Below are 15491 nucleotides of genomic sequence, written 5' to 3' on the forward strand. Positions count from 1 at the left end.
TCAAAATTTGTAAAATTATACATTATATATATAGTGTTGTTATAATTTTTCAGTCAGTTGAAATAAATCCTGAAGAGAACAATTTTGGGTTGTTTTGTGTCTCTATAGGCCTACTATAAAAAGCACTTTGTATTTTTAATTTTGGTACTTGTACTTTTACTTTTGATACTTACGTACATTTCAACACCAGATACTTTTGATAGTTAAGTACATTTAATATGAGCGACTCTAAGACTTTTACTCAAGTCATTTTCTGACGGGTGACTTTTACTTTTACCGGAGTCACTTTCATGTAAGATATCTGTACTTTTACTCAAGTATGGCTTTTAAATACTTTATACACCACTGGCTACCACAGGTTCTCTTATGTTTGAAAAGGGAGGGTGAGGTGAGGGGTATTCAGCTGCAACATTTAACCTCACCACTAGATGTCAGTAAATTCTACACTGTGAATTCTACACAACTTCATCAATTTGACGGCACATGCGCTGCAACTGTACTGTAGTTCAGTGCTTTCTGAAGTTCCATCACCATCGACGAGTATACACTTAATAATTGACTTGGCTATTGTAGAATTTTATTTTGTCAATAAATAGAAATGATAACGGCAAATGTACAAAAGTCTGGAATTTCAATCAATTACATTTGGAATATTTCACAATTTCTATGCAGTACAAAAATAATGACACATATTTTGCAGTCTTGTGCAATTAAGAGATTTCTTTTCAAACTAGCATTTCATTATTTGAGTACCTGAAACAGTACTGCCAGTTCAACAGAGAATTTACAAACCTGTCTACAGCTCTTTGCAGGTTTTATTCCTTTACTATGTTTTTCCTATATGTTGTTTCCTATGTGCTGAGCCACAGCGCTTCACACCCTAAAATAAAACCTTCTGAATGTTCACTCACTGTCTATGTTTAAAAAAGCAAACAAGCTGACAGTCAAACATCTGGCAAAACAAAAAAACTCACAGATTGTTCTGATAAGAGGTGAAGAACCAAATAATGTGCATTGAAGTAGCAAGAATAAAAACTGTCCTACTTTCTGTCCTCTTCAAAAATGATCTTATAAAAATGGCTTAATGCAGCTTTAAGGCTTGAGCTTCTGTTGACAATGAGAAAGTTGGCATTAAAAGTTGGTGGCCTTCATTTCCACTCCTCTCTGCACTTTGTGTTTCCGTCTGCAGGAGAACAGCATGTAGGCGACGATGATGCCAGCCAGTAAACTGCCGACTCCCGAGACCACTGGCACCCACACGGGCAGAGAGGAGGGGCACTTCGGCGCAGGGACGGCTGAACTGGGACTGGAGGTAGGTGGGAGGGTTACTGATGGAACAGGAAGGCTGTTTATCTTGGTGAAGACGAAGGGACTGGCCTGTAGGCAAGGTCAAATATTTACACATTTTGAAAACCCTTGAAAAACGCCCCCAAGCTGTTTGATGGTAAATACAATAATTTACAAAATAAATAAGCATATAGAAAGGCAGTAAATGAATATGTGTAATTTATTGACTGATGTGGTGTATTCTTGTCTGAAATCACCACTCATACCTGAGAGGGACAGTGAATCTTGGAGCGATCGTACGTGAAGTTGTTGTACGACTGCTTCCTCCCGACAGGCTCCAGCTGTTATGGACAGAAAAAGGAATTCTCTCAAATCAAAATACACTTGAAAACACATGGTCTCTCAGCTTCACTTTGGTCCGTCACCGCCCAGCACTCACCATGTTGTTCCAAAGGCCGATGGCCATCTCAGCGTGGGCTCGCTCACTGATGTGGAAACAGTCCACGGAGAAGAAACTGGGGTCGGCCTCTCCTTTCTGGTGAAAAGATCAGATTTTCAGTATGAGCACGTTTCATTTTTTGTGTGTGGATGCTTGTTTTGATACGTCTGCCTCTGCAACTCACTCCAATTTGAGGGATAAAGGAATTGTGTAGAAACGGTTGAAGGACGACGGCAAAATCCTCTTTCCCCTCATAGCGATCTCCAGAAATAAGATGCTGAGTTTCAATCTAGGAATGAGATTAATAAAAAGAATAAATTAGAGCTCAGATTAATTTGCCATTCATGTATTTTTTGTTCATTTTTATTAGAAAAAGCTTATACCTGGTATTCATGATTGATTCGTTTGATCTCTTCAAGTTCCGGGGAGTTTTCAGCTGGGTTTATGAGACAGGGACAACTGGTCCTGCAAAAAAAAAACACTTGTTAGTTTAAAGGGTGAGCTAAAGTTTGAAATGAAAAAATAAGGCAAGGATATAGTGTTAAACTCTTTATTAAACATTTTCCTCCTGATTATAGTATCTTTCTAAAGTACATAACATTTTTGCTTGTTATTTATAACGTGTATAAACGTACAGTTATATCACCAAAGAAAGGATCTTGTAGACTTAGTATGTACTGTTATTGCACACGATATTTAAGATAATGGATAACAAGCCAGAAACATCAAACAAAACAAACCTGGGCACTAGAGAACAGCCCAGTGACTTCCCATGAACTGTTTTCAAAGGAAGTATCTCCAAAATTTCCATAATGTTGACCAACAGTCTCGGTACCTGAAGATATATGAGAGATAAAGGTGAAGTACAGACAGTAAAATACAATCCACTTTAGAGATTAGATTAATTCTGTATTGTTAATATGACTCACCTCTTTATGGAGCATGTCCAAGCCGACCATAAGATTGTGGCTGTAATTCTTAGGTGACAGAGTATTCTGTAGAAATATGTAAAGGATGTTTTTATTGCCATTCCAGAACTTGCAGAAATATTTGTGTAAAGTAAGAAAACGTTGAGGAGCACTTACTTGGTCTATGCAATAGTGGCAAAGATCGTTTCCCCCGACAAATATTGTCACAAGTTTCCAGTCCTTTTCAAAATCCACCTTCTGTGTCGGATTTATGAGCAACATCAGAGTTAAGTTTCACACTGTGTGAATGAGACATGGAGAGAGTAAAGTCGTATTTGAGGACGTCTCACCTTATCCTCTCTCATGGCCTTGATGAGATCCTGCACTTGTGCTGGAATCTCTCTGTACAGAACAAATCCAAGCAGGAGGAGGTGTGAAATAACAACGGGTGGGTTCGGAGGTTTTACTCATGTGGAGGAACCAAAAACACGTGTGCACTTACGAGGTCTTAGCTCCAGGTGAAGCCATGTTGAAGCCCTTCTGTTTCGGCAGACCCTGATCCGTAGAGAAGCCCTTCAGGGAGGGGTTGAACTTTCTCAGGATGTCTGAGGGGAAAGGTCAAATATCCTACTGTGAAACAACTTCTCTAAAGCTACCTGAACCTGAACATGAAGTTATCATTCGGGAAACCATTGCCTCTCGAGGGGCCGTGCCCTGCTTGTGCATTCTGCTACTGGGAGAAATCCTGCCCATGTTGGTGTTCCGTTAAAACATCCACAATTGTTTTACCATCTACTGCAAGTAGCAAGGATTCAACATAAACTCTCTTGTTACTACTTCTGTGAACTTTCACGTGACAAGCATACGTATGATAAACATGTCAGCTAAGTTTAACAACAGGAACAAACTACACTAAACTACAATTACAAGTTCAGTTGTCATGTCAGGGATCTAATTCATATTGCCAAAGCGTCCAGTAACGTGGTTAAAAAGTCTAAACTCACTTGGAAGAGTTGTGACAGTCTCGAGATTCTTATCCCCCCCGATGCTGCAAGAAAAGCCCAACAAACATTGGTGTGATTTGTGAAATGTAACAATTACAGTGGCTTTTATTTACACAAAGTCTCCTGTTACCTCCACGATACTCCTTTATATTCTTTATTGATGTTAAAGATGTTCTTTGCTTTCGCTCCAGTGCCGACCTGTAAACAGAACAAGCCACAGAAGTGAAGCCACAGAAAAACAGCACGACATCGGAATCAGAACATAAAAGAGAAGTTTATCACTGATGGGAATTATCTGGCTGATAATGAATTGATTAGAGAGTTCATAGTTCAATGACATCAAATAACTGACGGTTTCACTGATGGTGATAATGTGTAATGTTTCTATTTAACACACACACACACACACACACACACACACACACACACACACACACACACACACACCAGATACTATATAAAATACAAATGAAAAACCTGTTAATCATTTATTTATATGCAGCATCTATTAAATCATTTATTTAAAGATATATAAAGACATGTTATTCCTAAAACTTATTTCAAAAGCTTTCATCTCTTGGTGAATTTAAATTTTTTTAATGTTATTTTATCCTCATATGAAGTACTACTTAATTTTGATGATAATTAAAAGTATCAAATGGAAAATGTGCTCTGACTCTCACCGTTAGTGAGTCTCCCAGCGCTGCCACCACCATGATGTCTGCTGGTCTCAGCTGGTTAACTACAGATAAAACACATAGAAGAGATTTATCATCAAGACAAAACCACAATCATCCTTCCTGTGTTATGTCACATTTATACCAGCTCCTTCAGTATTTGGGGAGAAAGAGTTTAAAGCCACCATGTATGTTATGTGCATGTGATTATCAGTTAAATCATCTTGGTGTCATTTCATTTCTGTTCGTAGGATGTTGAGAAAATGCAGTTGATGAATGGTGCTGCTCATTCCATCACTTTCACTGACAGTTTGTGTTTGTACGCCATCATGTCTTCATTACAGGTTGTTGCCTCCGGATAGAAGAGGACATCAAATCCCATATCGACTGTCTGCTGATAATGAACTGATGACTATCGTCTCACCTGAAGTTGGAACAGTGTCAGATGGAACGAGGTCCATGCAGGAGAAGTCACTTCCCCAGTTCTGGATGACAAAAAGGTAAAAGATAGAAAGTGGCAGCGTGTGAGAGGAATCTTCCTCAAGTGATGAATTAGGATTCTAAATAAATCATTAGTTCTGTGCATATTTCTATCAAAGGGACCAAAACCTGAATGAATTTGTCTGTTTCTGCGATTTGATGGAAACGGATAAATAATGAATTAATGGGGTAATCCGAAATATGACAGTTTCCCTTATTGGTGCTCACTAGTGGTGAATTTTGCTTCATTCACACTGTGAGTTAAGTGCAAGTGTGCAGCGTAAGAGTTTGTGTTTCGGTTGCAGCAAACTTTTAGTTCCATTAAATGTGTTTATTTGAGTTAAATAGCATTGATTCTTTTGTCTAACCAGAACCTCAAAGCCAAAATTCAACTTATAGTTTCATGAAACAGAGAAAAGCAGCAAATCCTAACTTTTGGGTCATTCTACAGAAACGTCTTGTTTTGGAAAGTCTCAAAGTTTTTTTTTTCTTTCTAACATTTAAACCTGCATATGCTTAATTACATGTTCTCTTTTTTGTGCATTTATTTAAAAACTGCATTTACCAGATTTTGTTTACCAATGGTGTTCTTTACTTCTTACGTTATTTTAAAGAACTTTTATGAAATATTTTTATTTTATTTTTAAATGTATTTTATCATTTGTCTTTTCAGCATAGAATTGGGTTAGGAATGCATTTGTAAAAAAAAAAGTTTTGAGTTGAATGTTTATTCATTTGCAGGTGGTTTTAAACAAGCGCTGATGCAATTCATTATATTTGTACCCTCTGTTGCAAAATATAATAGATAGAAATAGAAAATTAAGATAGAAGAATATTAGCATGTCAAACGTGACACATTTTATTTAATGTGACCCAAAAAAGAAAACGCTATAATACAAACTGTAAAGTATAGGGACAGAAAAATTGACGTGTCCATAGAATGACCATTTTATAAAGACCTGGAACAAGAAATTATTGCAATTTTCCTTGATAAATGACTTTAAAATGATAAATTAGTTGATTTATTTTGAATCAATGAACATATCAACCAATCATTCTTTCATTGTTGTTTCACATTCAGAGAAAATTTAGCTTAATTCCACTTTATAGTCATCAAACTTTGTAATAAATCATTTCTCAAATCCTCCACAGTCGTCCTTTCCTTCGACGGGGGGTGCTTACTGTTATGGGTCCAGGTGTTGGGGGGGGGGCCAGTATATTTGTAATCGCTGTTGTTAAAGGTGCGAATATACGGTGAAGTCTGCAGGAAGAAAACAGAGAAGAAACTAGATTAAATCACAGCAGCTTCAAAATATAGAAATGTGCTACATCCAATCAAAACCTATGACTGCAGTCCTCACAGTCTGGACATAAGTGAAACTAGGAGACATGAACCAATATTAAATTCTCAGTTTAATCACAATGTGATTTACCTTGGTTGGACATTTCAGGTTAATCTCTGCAGTAAAATCCTGTACGGAAGTTTTGTTGCCCAGAGGTTCCAGCTAGGAAAACAGGAGTCAGGGCGACAGTGGGAATAGATTTAATATACTGGTACATTAATATAAGATAAGTGAAAGCGTGTGATTGTCTGTCTGAGAGTTACCATGTTGTTCCAGAGGGAGCGAGCGAACTGCGTCTGGGCCTTCTGGCTGAGGTGGAAGCAGTCGGCACTGAAGTAGGAGCGATCAGGACGGCCATCCTGCAGAGAAGATAAAAGTCAAGTGTTTATATCAGCGATCAGAGCAGTGAGATGTTGGAGTATTTTGACCGGTGTGACGTGTTGAGATATCTATGTTTTGTTCTCTATATCCTGTGAATCAATATTAGCTGTTTAGTCTATAGAATTAACAATATTACAACTGTTTATTTTATCCTGGAGTGATATATAATTTCTGGACTCAGGTACAGGGTCAAACACAGAGCGCAACCATCTGATTGTCAATCTGACTGCAAAGTACAGCTTGGAGAGAAGTGTGGGAAGTGAATTCATCTTGAGATTTGAAATAATGAAAGCACGGATTCTCAGGAAGGAGAGAGGACGTGACAGGACTAACACAATGAACCCTTTTCATGAATTATTATGAGAAAAAGATATTAAATCCTCCTCTAAAGTCTAATCTGCTGGGTCTCTCCACTGTGGAGAACTCCCTGTTTGATAAGGGCACAATGGTGAGACACCTGGTGGAGTGGACCTTCTCTCACAATGATGTGCTTGCAAAAAACTGCACTTTGAGAGACAGTATACATCTGGCCAATTGCTGAGTGCCCTCAAGAAAAGAACTGCCTCTGTGTTGCACGCTGTGTCTTTTACAAATACTGTGGACTTGGGAAAGTGGGAGCTTCTTCTCGACATGATCCAGTGAACCTGGTGACGTGTCCAGCAGAGCCCCAGAGACTCTCTGTAAGTATTGTTCTTATACAATAAACGTATTACTGTGAAACTTTTGAACACTGAACTTGTCTAAATTATTAACCTTTCCCACTTGAACCTCGAATCAACAAACACGCTGTCTGGTCCAGAAGTGACCGGGCTCGACAGACGCAGGATGGTGAAAACTGCCAAAGCATTCAATAATATTGAAAACATGTTTATTGAGTGTAACCCCAGTCCTGGATTGGTCCACCAGTAAAGGTCTCTGTTCTTTAAATATAGTGACTTTAAAGTGTGTCATGATTCTGTTGTATAGACGGCGGAGGAGGTGATTGATGGTTCTCAGAAAGCTTTGTTTTGAGTTGTCATAGTTACCGGCAGTCTGGGCAGAATGATATCCCTGAGGAAAGGCTGGATGACCACAGTGAAGTCTGAGCGAGTGTCGTAGCGGCCGGACTCCACAAGCTCATGGAGCGAATGCTTAAAGGAAGAGAGAGAGAGAGAGAGAGAGAGAGAGAGAGAGAAGGGGTCAGAGCTGGAGGATGGAGAGGAAAGTAATTTGACTGTTCAAGGTGTTTACTCACCTGATACATTCTGTTGATGTCCTCCAACAGTTGGAGAGCTTTAGAGTTGGACTTTGGCAAAATAACGCAAGGGCACAGAATTCTGTGAAAGGAGAGATAACATGGTTCTAAATCACTTTAAGAATTGTATTATTTATTAGATTATACAAGTAGGAGTCGTGTTTCTTAACTTGAATGAATTTACAAGTCATTCAAAAGTCAGAGAGAAGTGAAACTCACTCCACGAGGAAAGTTGGACATTTAAGTGAAGGGTCCATGTGCATTTCTCTCAGGACGAGGATGTGCAGAGGCTCTATCAGGTTCACCAGAGCTCGAGGGACCTGACAGGGACGAGCCCGGTTAATGCAAACAAACATTCAACCAATGAACATCTACAGAAAAACCACATGTCCAGTGCAAAGTCTGGTTTGTTTACCTGTTTGTGCAGATAATCCAGACTCTCACGGACATGCTGAACATAATTCTCTGCAGAATAGAGCAGCTGTGAAGAGAAGAGGACGTTTTAATGTCATGTTGTTGACGCCTCTGACAGCGACCTGATGTTAGTAGGTTACTCACAGAGTTATAGCAGTGGTCACAGACGTCGTTTCCTCCGATGAACAAAGTGATCACTTTCCAATCAGATTCAAAATTGATTCTCTGGACAAGAAAGCAGATGAAACATGGTCACGTGATGCAGTTTGTACTTTTCTGTGTTTCTTCCTGTCTGAACTGTCAAAGCTACACACAGGTGGATGTTCCTTGTTTAAAATAATTAATCATGCAGACCTGTTACAGGCGTTTTCACTCTCTACAATCAGATATAACACATACAAGTACAACATGATTTTAGAGTGTGGAGTGAAAATAAATGAATACATGTCTAAACTCACAGGGTCGTTCTTCATCCTCGCCACCAGGGTTCGAACCTGTGATGGTATGTCCCTTAAAAAGCAAACAGAACAAAATACTGCAATCAATTGTCAAAGATTTTACTCAGGCAGTTAAAAGCACATTTAGCTAAAGATGTATTGTACTGTCGTTTATATGCAAATCCCATTTTCTTTTAGATTATCTTTTAGATAATAACAAAACCAGGAAGCTGCTGCCTCCAGGAGGACTCACCCGCTTTTGGCTCCTGCCACAGCCTGGTTGAGAAAAGCCTGAGGAGTCTGCTCTTTGCCCAAACCAACAGAGAAGCCCGTCAGGTTGCCGTTATAATACTTCAAGATGTCTGTTAAAAGAGAAAAGACACAGTGAGGTAATAAAACAAAGAGTCTACATGAACATCACAGTGACAAAAACAGACCTGAACGTCCTGTTTTAAATTGATAAGAGGGACATAAGGCTATGGAGAGAGAGAGACTCACTGGACAGAGTGGTGACAGTGGTGAGGTTCTCATCTCCACCGATGCTAAGGAGGAAAATAATGTCTTTAAATAAATTATTTTCTCAGTGAATGATTTGAAAGCTGTAGTTTTTTATATCCAGGAAAAACTCACCTCCAGGACAAACCCCTGTACTGAGTCAGGACTTCCAGGATGTTGTCGGCTGCAATACCGTTCCCTGCCTGATGGAGGAAGAAACCGAACATGTTTTTGTGACGTGATGACACCTTTCCAGTTTTACAAGATCGTACAGTATCAGTTTCTACTTTATCAATAGATGCTAAAATAAGAATCCATCATATTGTTGGGCCACAGTTCTGCATGATTATGTAATATGTACTGGTCTGCTGAGACCTTTAAATCTTTAATCTGTCAGACAGAGCCAAATAACTATCTAATCAAGGTTTTTTTTAATTACTGATTAATGTTTAATCATCTCGTCATATCTCATTTATCACTCAAATAAAGTTCTGTCTTTATGAATCTTATGAACTGTGGTTACTAGGCATGACCGCGGGTTCAGAAACTGTGCTAAATCAATCTCTGCATATAACTACACGCAGAATAAGAATCTACATTATTAAATAGCTGTGAAGTATTATCAAATGTCCAAGAACAATCCTTCACCTCACTGGGTGCTATCATTGCATATTTAGTACATTTTGGAGTTAAAGATCAATCTCTATTTTTCAGGTTGCTTATTTTAGATGATATGTTTCTATCTCTATATGTAGAACATAGAGAATGAGAAAACGACTCACTGTCAGAGAGTCTCCCACAGCAGCCACCACGTTGATGTCTGCAGGCCTGAGCTCATGAACTGGGAAAATACAGTAAAAGTCAATCAGAATAACATCAGACTTCATTAATTAGACAACACGTGACATTCAGAGCAACTGTAAATCAATATTGCTCATCTACTATAATAATAGAGCAATGCAACTTTCTAGAAATACTGTACAGTGGGATTAAAGTACTGCAAAGTAGTATTTTGAAATATGACAAAAAGCCCTTGCAGACAATTGAGAATTCTGTTAAAGTGTTAAGTATCTTACCTGAGGAGGGTACGGAGGCCGAGGGGCTGAAGTCCCTGCAGGGCATCTCTGTTCCTTTGAACTGAGCAGACGCACAGAGCACATCCACGGTCAGAACCAAACAGGAAGTTATCAATAACGCCGCCACTGCCTCCATTTGGCTCGAAATCACTACTCACAGAGAGAAGTAGAGGAGACACATCGCTGGGGCTATTTGAAGGAGAGTTTCCCTCTGTCCTCAGGAAGGGTCGGTCCTTGGGGCAGGACACAGATTGAGGAGGAGGAGACGCACAATTAGTATTATTTACACACAATGTACATTTTGTCCAGCTGATATACAGTATGTGTGTGTGTCTGTGTGTGTGTGTGTGTGTGTGTGGTACAGTTCCTCACCTCAGTGGGACATGGCAGTGTCATGATGTTTCCACTGTCGTCTCTGTTGTGTTGGCCGACTGTGGGCTGCAGCTGCAAGACAGAAAACTCCTTGTCTTCATGTTTGCCACACAGAGAACAATGAATCTACATGTGTGTGAATGTGTGTGTGTGTGTGTGTGTCTATAGTATATGTGAGAGAGAACAGCAGTTTCTGCGTCAGGCTTTACCAGGTTTGTCCACATCTGGATCATCAGGTTATCAGTTTGTTGTGTAGCTTTCACCTCGGACACATGTCTCCCACTCTGTTTAGTGGAAAAAGAACACGGTGCATGTTAGATATAAAACTAAATCTGTTGTTTGTGCTGTGAGATAATCAAGACTCTGTGTGTGTGTCACTGGTCAGGAGCTCGTTCAGCGGCTCAGAGACCGAGCAGCGTTCTTGAATTGTTTCTTTACTTAACACAAATGAAGAACACGGCTCTCGTCAGGCCTCAGAATTCATGGTTTGCTCTTTAGTTATTGATTAGAACAGGTAAGATTAAAGCAGTCAGACTTTTCATTTTGAGCTGTGAGCAAGTTGTAACCCTGAGTGGATAGGGACTTAAATTTACTCTAGTTCTTTCTAATTATTTCTGTAGTCTGCTCCCCCTGCACCCGTTACTGTACCAATCGTGTCCTAGTTTATCCCGTGCTTTGAACATTTCTTTTAAGAGTATTTTAAGAGACAGAAAAACTGTCTCTTATAATTATATTTCTGTAAAATCAACGTGCGACAGTAAATTAGTTTAAATGTTCATAGTATTTTAATGTTAGAGATCTTTCACTAAAAATCAAAGGTAAAACAATTCATCTCTACAACCTTGACCTAATAAGGAATATTTACAGTGTAGGAAAGTTTCCACTGTGACACTGATGGGAAAGTCCACGTTAGAGGAATTATAATGTATGAGCTGAACTCACAGGGCCGGTGATGAGAGGTTTGTCCTGCAGAGAGACGCTGAAGTCGTCTCTGTCATTGTACCAGCGTCTCTTCACCAAGAGCTCGCCCACGGACTCCTGCTCAGGGCAGTCGGAGAAAAAAGGTTAAACTTGAATAAGTAATAAGGTATTTACTGGTTCATACTCCCACCACCACAGATCAGGAATTCACAGCAGCTAAAATAACCACAGGACTGAACTGTTGAGGCTGAATTACGCACAAACCTGCAGAGACTGAGTCAGCATGGTCCTCAGAAGTCTGACTTCTCCTTCGCTGTTTGCGTCCATGCACGTCCTGTCAGGGAAACACATTGTCTCTCACTATCTCCATTTTTTACGATAAACAGAAGAAACTGATAAAGCAGATTAGATTGAGTCAACTACAGAGCAACACAGACATTTTACAGCCTCATAATACATGTGAACCCTCTGTTAACACATAATTTGTTATATGTAACACACTATGTTCCAGAGAAGAGAAAAAGAGTGGAACAAGAGAAGTTGTTCATGAAAATGAAAGCTGCAGTAAAACCAATGAGGTAGAAACATGACATGAGAACTAAGTGTCAGGATCAGAGGGAATGATGAGCACTGGAGTATTAACGTACTTGTGTTTTTCTCCGTCCCACAATGCAACGCTGACGATGGTCCGCTTTAACTACAACACAGTGATGTGACAGAAATGTAAAAACTTCAGCAAACACAGTGACAGTAAAAGAATGAATTAAAAATACAGTTTATAAAGTGAAATTTACCTGAGAGCTCAGCAGCTGCAGAGCATCGTCCACCTCTTCAACCAGCGTCTGGAGAACCGACTGAACCTGCACACAAACACAACAGAGGGAAACTTTTATCTTTTATACATCTGAAACAACAAGTTTCCTTTAATATCTATATTGAAAATAACATCATAATAATATTTCCCAGTTTACCTGCGGCTGCTTGGCGGCACAGAGACGATCCACCTGGACGAAGAGAAGCACCAGCTTCCAGTCTCCGTCCACATCCGTCCCCTGCAGGTGGAAACAAATAACAGCTGTTTATATCACAGGCATCAGATAATTTATATATTTAGGGCCTGAAAATGTTCACAGTGTGATATGCAATTGATACCGTTGACCGTAATGAGCAATTCGCAGGCAAGGATCAACATCACGTGACGGACGCAGGAAGCGTTTATCTTTGCCGCAGTGAGCAGAACGCATTAAACGCTTCAAAAAACATGTGCTGGGGCCCGTTCAGTGCTGCCTTGCAGTCCTAGTTGTACATATATTTACTTTGTGTTGTATAAAAAATACATTTCCAGTACATATAAGCCCTGAAGTCAGGTTCAAGGTTAGTTTGTGCACAAGTTATTTAGTTGTTAAATCAAACAATTGATGTTTGCAGAAGACCAATATGTACTGATTATAATCCTGTTTGCACAGGACTAAAAAAAAGTTATGTAAAAAAGGTTATGTAAAAAATATAAATAGATAGATAGACAGACAGATAGATAGATCTTTTTTTCAATTGGATTAGAACACTTGTTATTATTATTTTATTTTTTCAGGCAAATGAATTGGCTTTCGAGGACTATAACTTGTTCAAATTCTGCCCCCGAGAACCCTGGTTGTAATTAAATATTTAAATCAGAGTTACACAACGTGTCAGAACTTGTCAGTGTCAACATGCTGTTTGAAACAAGAAAGAAGACTAATGTATATCCTAGTGTGATTGCATCATCAACATAATAAAGGAGCCATTTGATATAAGTTAAATACAAAAAGGAAAAGAGGTCAAACTGAAACAACCCTTGAGATGGGAGAGCAGAAGTAAAAGCTCCTACCTTGTTGTTCTGGAGATGGAGGGACACGTCCTGTGCCTGCTCCACCAGTCTCCTGTAAGAACACAGAGTAAAACAATTAAAGATCAGTCCCTGGTCCCTCACTGTATTCATCTTTATGTTCTGTCCGTACCTTTGTTGAGGGTCATAAAGGTTTGTTTCCTCTATGATCAGTGCAGGATTGAACATCAACATCAGCTCTGACAGACAGAAACAAACCCAGGTTTAAATTAGCCTCAAAATGCAAAGCTTGTTTTTCCTCTAAAGTATAAAATAAAAGTCTGAGATCTACCTGTGAGTCTTGAAACCACTGCGGACAGCTCAGTGCTGCAGGGAAAGAAAACACAGTGTGTCTGATGACAGGGGTTGTGAAGCTGCTTTCAAAGACCTGTTGATGTTCACTGTTGAGTTGTGCTCACCTGTGCATGTGGAGTCCGATGGAGGAGATCACAGCCACGTCTGAGGGCCGGACGCCGTCAACTTCACAGGAAAGAAACAACATTTTACACAGAATCTAGTAACAAATTATAGTGATTGAATAAATTAGTAACTTTGGACTCTGGATTCAATTACTGCTTTAAATTAAGTAGTTTTTAAGAAGTAGACGATTTCAGACATAAACTGAGGTAGTTTACTCCACATTAGATTTTTTTTTACACGTATTCGTAAACCAGTTTGAATCTTATGAGCTTTGATCAAACTTTTGTGTTGATTTAAGGACGTGGTTCAAAACCATTAAATAAAATCTAGTCCACACCAGACTCACCAGTGGAGGGAGGCGGCTGAGAAGCAAACATCTGAGTGCAGGGCAGTCCATTCACTGAAAGCATGAGAAGATGATGTTTGATTTAAAAATTATTTTTATTAGGATTCTCATTAACTGATGTTGAGTATAAGTTTCTCTTCCTGAGGTCCACACCAAATATTTCAGAAAAGAAAAACAGGACATAGGTTAAGATGCTCAGAGATAGACAACTAACATAAGTATAATATTACTATATTCATATACTGTATAGATTAATGCTATAATTAATGCATATTAAAAGGACTTTCCTGCATTGTATTCTTAATTGTTAACTCATATATATGATATACATATTACCATATTCTTAGTGTATCGTTGTAACTGAATAGGCATAAAACAGATGGAAAAAATACCTCACATCCAAACTCATCAAATACCAAATAAATAAAAAGAAAACCACAAGATTTTAAGTTTCCTGAAGAGATTAGAGTTGAAAACCCTCAGATAAACTCAAAATATATATATTGAATGTCAGTTTTTACTATAAAACACGTTCAGCTTCGTCCTCTAAAACTTTCATCTGCTACACGTTTGCAGCAACCAAACTCAAAAGAAAGAAAACCAGCAGTGAGAAGTTTGATGTAGCAGAAACCTGTTTTCCATGTGAGGCTCAGCAGAGCGATGTAAACCAGCCGTGGAAGCATCTTCTTGGTCAGATTTGGTCCACGTGGGTCGTCTGTGCAGCCGTTCTTCTTCTTCTTTCCTCTCAATATTATATCGTTGTCAATATCCTTTCCACCTGGTTGGCAGTTGTATCATAACCATGCTCCGAGGGGAGGGACCAGACTTATTGTCCAAAGGTTTTGTAACATTGATGCTGATAAGATCCTAATGAACATTTATCATTTATTAATGAGTGACAGTGAACACCAGCGGTTAATGTGCTGCTATTTATAGACTGTCGGGAAAATACACTTTCACCTATTTGGTTGCAATAAATAAAGAAACCATAAATATCACAATCTAAAATATGATTACATAGAGTCAAACATGACTCTTTATAACATCCCTGTATAAACAGAATATTCATATTCAACTTTGATTTTGAAGTCATGTTCAACCATAACTAAAATAAAAAGCATTTTAATAAAAAGTACAAACTTTATCTCCTCGTAGAACCGATGATTGTATAAGAAATTCAACGCATTAAACCTAAAGAAGGAATAACAATAATAAAAAAAGCCATTATCATTATCATCATACATTTAATTTGTATGTAGCGCGTTTAACAAATGCTCACAGAAACTTTAAAAAGATTTACAAAACGCAGTGAAAGTAATAAGTGTTCCTGAACGTAACTGTGCAGGTAACCTCTTTATCTTTTACATACATTTTACTTCACATAAATTTATAC

The 15491-nt window shown here is 38.7% G+C and overlaps 1 pseudogene; it reads right to left on the minus strand.

Moving 5' to 3' along the window:
• Positions 1-575: 575 nt before the first annotated feature.
• On the minus strand, positions 576-14834 carry LOC133024924 (phospholipase B1, membrane-associated-like; annotated as a pseudogene).
• Between the last annotated feature and the right edge of the window lie 657 nt (positions 14835-15491).

This window comes from Limanda limanda, chromosome 18 (assembly GCF_963576545.1).
Source record: "Limanda limanda chromosome 18, fLimLim1.1, whole genome shotgun sequence".
In the NCBI taxonomy this organism is placed as follows: Eukaryota; Metazoa; Chordata; class Actinopteri; order Pleuronectiformes; family Pleuronectidae; genus Limanda; species Limanda limanda.